Raw genomic sequence first — 5,270 nt, 5'->3', positions numbered from 1 at the left:
CAAGATGATATCAGCATGACAGGACATAGGTTCAACCAAATTGTAGCGTCTCGGCTCGGTTCATTCGGGTTCACGGGTGGACCGGGAAGGGATGTTACACTACCTATGAGCAAGAGTTATATGTAGTTTTTTGAGCTTTCAAGAGTTGGGAATATTATTTGTTGGGGCGTGAGTTCATTATTTACATTGATCATTAGGCTTTAACTCAATTTCAAACTCAAAAGAAAGTGAGCAGGATGCATGTGTGTTGGGCAACTTATTTTGGTGCTTTCCATTATGTCATTAAGCACAAATCAGGTACTTGTAACACAGTAGCAGATACTTTGAGTAGGTGAGCAGCCTTGTTGATTACAATTAGGCAAGAGATTGTGGGGTTCGAATTTCTTGAAGATTTGTATGCCTCAGATGAAGATTGTGCCGACGTATGGGCAAAACTGATGCTAAATAGCCTACCAACAGTTTCTTGGTTCATGACGGGTATTTATTCAAGGAAAACAGGCTGTGCATCCCTCGATCTTCCCTTCGGGAAAAGTTAATCCTAGAAACCCATAGTGGAGGATTGATTGGACACCTAGGGCGAGACAAGACTATTGCAGGGATAAAGGCTCTATTTTATTCACCACAATTGAATAAGGAAGCAAGAAAGCTAGTATAGAAATGTTCAGTTTGCCAGATATAAAGGCCATTCCCAAAATACCGATCTATACACTCCATTAGCTGTATCGGAACAACCCTAGGACGACTTATCCATGGATTTTGTGTTGGTTTTACCATGAACTCAACGCGGAGTTGACTCTATTTTTGTTGTTGTAGACAGGTTCTCCAAGATGGCACACTTTATCTCCTACAAACAAACTAATGATGCCTCGCATATAGCAAAATTATTTTTTCAAGAGATTGTTCGGTTACATGGCATTCCCAAAACCATCACATCTGACAGAGACTCAAAGTTTCTAGTGCACTTTTGGACAACTTTGTGGAAGAGGTTTAACACTTAACTCCACTACAGTAGTACTGCACACCCACAAACTGATGGACAAACTGAAGTGGTGAACCAGACCCTTGGTAATTTCCTTAGGTGCATTTGCAGCGAGAAGAAGAAGATGTGGGACCTCACTCTTGCCCAAGCAGAATCCACTTACAACAGTTCGATCCATAGCGACACCAAGATGTCCCCTTTTGCAATTGTCTACCGGAAGGTACCAGCCCATACTCGTGATCTACTTTCCCTTCCAGCAGGTGTAGAGAAGAGTGTTTCAGCTAATAACTTGGCTACCGAGCATGTGGAGGTATTCAAGCAAGTGCAGCAATTCATCACTGATGCTAATGAAAAATATAAAGTTGCAGCTTATAAACACCGGCGTTATAAATTTTTTACCGTCGGCGATTGGGTCATAGTTTATCTTCTCAAGGAGCGTGGTGCAAGATAGAAGAAGACATGAAGATCTCCAGGACCTTCAATGTTGCTGATTTATTCCCTTGCTATCCCTATGATGATCACTCGAGGTCGAGTTCTTTTAAAGTGGAGGGGATTGATGCAGAGCAACTTGCACTTCAATATATGGAAGATTTGGATCACTGCAAACCTAAGAAGAAGGGGCACGGGCATGCTGGACTCTGGAAGTCTAGGACGCAAGACACGCCCAAGCTTAAGAAGCACAGACACACCTGTGTCACTTTTCAACCTGCCCGTGCACGCCCGTGTTGATAGGTCCAGCAACGATTCGCACACAGACATGCCCATGTCACTTCCAGCATGCCCCGTGCCAGCCTCTGGAAGCCCAGGACATGCCCGTGCCATGTCCAGCATGCCCGTGCCGCCATTCTTACTAGGGTTTTGTCTAGTTACGACTTTTGTATTATTTTTTTTAGAAGTTTATGCTTTAGCCTAATCTATAAATAGGTTATTTTGTATCATTGGCACATTCATTATCTTTTGATCATTATTCCTATCAATAAACTTCTTTGAGAGTTTAGTTATTTATTTTATTCATCGGATCAAACATCATTGATCAAAACTCCTAACTGAGTATAATCGTTTATTCCCATTCACGTAACCGTTCTACGTCAGAAATCATGTTGAGTTATTTAGGCTAGTAGAATCTAATCAAATCATATCATTCTAGTTCAAGAGAAGAAAAGTATAATCATTAAACCTAGCTCAACCAGACAGGTCAACCTGAAAATTAGTGACTGGCCTCAAAATCAGATTGGTTTTGCTTTTGCAAATTTAAGGAAGAGAATCAGATTGAACCGGCTGATTCATGATTGAACCAGTCAACTCGCACAAACTAAATTGATCAAACTGAATTTTTGATAGTTTCAATTATTTTTATTATATTACAATTATTTTAAATTATAATTGTTCAATTAATATATATTATTAATATTTATTTATCCTGTTAATTGAACTATTTAGCCACTGGTTAAACCAATGAACTATCTATCCGGTTTTTTTACGGATCAATATTCAAACCAGGTTTAATAACACAGGCAAAAAGCATCATACTAGTCATAGGATTAAAATGCCTTTGCTTACTCTCCAAACTTTTTAGAATGCATTTGTACTGATGTACTCCATAAAAAGTTTGTGAACAAACAAAAAAAAAAAAAAAAAAAGAAAAGAAAACAATTATCAAGCCTCATAAATGGTGCTTGCTCAAGTTAATTACTTTTATCACTTTTTATTTCTCAACCAACTTTTTGTTGCTCAACTGAAATTTGATGTAAAACTTTAACAAGTTCTATGTAATGTCTTTTTGTAATTTATATTTTTGCGAGAAGCAAATTATATTACATTGCTTTTTTTTTTAAATGCTAAAATTTTAGTTTTTTTGTACAATTTTTTTTATTGTTTTGATTATTGTACTTACTTTTTCTTAGGCCATTTAACTTGGACGTAAGAGTTTAACGTTTATGGATTTTTAGGTTTATTCGGTAACAATGTTTTATATAGCATAGTGCATTTAGTATTTTGACTAAAACACTATTCTATTATTTATAATATTTAGTGATGTAATATTTACATTAGTATTTAAAATTTGAGGGAATGAATTACAAGATATTATTTCTTTAATATTTAATGGAATGCTAGTAAAATAATTGATAAGTATTAAAATAATTAATTTTATCGAATAAGACAATGGTAAAGATGATCACATTATCCGCTTTATTGGATATTCAATCTAAATGAAGCACATAAAGTCCTATTTTTTTAAGAATGAAGCAAATATGGATATGTGACAATTTGATCGGATCTACCCGAACCTTATTTGATTAATTTCTTTCTTTATTTTTTAAAAATAAGCTTCTTTTCTTTTGGCAACTTGAATCAAGTATCACAAAATTCAACTCCTATCATCATCTCAAATCTAAATTTGTAGATTTTTAAGTAATCGAATACATAAATTGTTCTCTGAATTTTCACAAAAAAAACTTTATGGTCCTTTCAACTTTTAAAATAATCTTATGGCCTCTTAAATTTTACTTTTTGTAATAATTAAATATTTTGTCACACTAAAAAATACAGATTGGAATGCATGCACTATGGAAAGAGTGACGGGTAAAGAAGTGTCTGGCATGGACTCTGCCATAGCAAACATTTTTATCTCTTTCTCAGAAATGAAAAATGCTGACTTGTATAGGTCAGTCAAAGCAATTCGGTGATGAGCTGCGGAGTCAACCCAATTAGTCTGCCACAGTGCCACTGGTAATGCCCCTAACACCAAACATCATCAAGCAATTAAATTTCTCACTTCTCATGTACTTTCAAAAGTTCAGAACCCTCACTCTGTTTTAGATTCCTAATTCAAGGTATAATTATCATTTTTCCTTTTTAAAATTATTTTTTATAGCTTATTAAAGACATGGCATTGAAGGCCTCCGGAGCAATTCTAACATTGTAATCCATGCATTGGACTAACAACTTAGAGCCGACTGAGGAATAACTCGAATGAGTTTAACGTGGAATCGAAGAAGTTCCAGTAGTCGTTATAGCGGACCGAAAGCTCGAGCTTGATTGCGTAAATTGGTGGTCTTACTCCATTTTTCTTTACCGATCGATGTTGCTTTCTCCATATATTCTCTGCTCTTTTTTATATCAATTTCTTATTTTTCTTGTGATTTTTCCTGTCTAGTTTCATTTATCTGTCTCGTGAATCATGCACGATGTAAAATGAAGAAGGGTTGGCTTTAGGTTCGTCTCCCTTTGCTGCTTTAGAAGGGTTGGCTTTGGATTCGTCTCCCTTTGCTGCTTTCTCTGGTTTCTTGGCTTTTGTTCTTTGTTCTGTGAAGATGGCGGTGAAAATATGGCAGGGGAGATAGGTAGGTGAATGGTAGAGATGAGATGGAAGGGTTAATTTTTCTGCATGAGATGGACAAATCTGACGGGTAAAACTAATTGTCATTTGGAATGTCAATTTTCTACGTCATACGCATGTATTACATTATGCATTATTTATTGTAGTGTGGTGTGTAATTAATATTATAATAAATAATAAAATTTAGTGTATACAAAAAGTAAAATTTGAAGGGTACAAGATCATTTTAAAAATTGAGAGAATCATAAAATTTTTTTTTTTAAGTTCAGTAACCATTTATTTATTGCGCTGTTTTTAAACTCTTATACAACCATTTTTACCTAATTGCATATAAAGATTAATGAGTATGTATTAGTCAATCTAGGTGTTCCATTTTTACTTTTAACAACATTGAAATTTAATCAACACACTAGTAATTAATGTTTGGTTCTAAACATATACAAACAATTAAAGTTGGTATTTTAAAATTTTAAATGATGCTGGTTAATGAAGCCATGTTCCGCAACAACCTTTAAGATAGTTTATCGTTGTGATTATATAAAAATATATTTTTATTAATTACAGTATTCAATAATGTAGTGTATATAATACTAGCTTTAGAGGTCAAGGAAACGTTTAATTATTATCCAACTAACATTTAATATATCACAATAATTAATGGATTAATTTTTAACACTTATACCATTATTTTTAACATTTCTTTTTTTACCATTTTAAATTTAATAACTTATCAAACAATTTTTTTTATAAAAATATTTTCGCTTTAAACCGCTGTATAAATAGCAAGCAATAATACTTAACAATTAACAATTATTACAACAGTTAGTATTGTTTGTTAAACGTAATTGAAGAATAATGTGAAGATATATGACTGATTTTTTTTTTTTTTGAATTTTGAAGATATAATACTCTTTTTTAATATATTCAATTTTTTATCACAAATTTATTTTG

Source organism: Jatropha curcas, chromosome 1, assembly GCF_041381405.1.
Source record: "Jatropha curcas cultivar XTBG-Jc1 chromosome 1, XTBG_Jcur_1.0, whole genome shotgun sequence".
Taxonomy (NCBI): Eukaryota; Viridiplantae; Streptophyta; class Magnoliopsida; order Malpighiales; family Euphorbiaceae; genus Jatropha; species Jatropha curcas.
Note: the sequence above shows the minus strand (reverse complement) of the source record.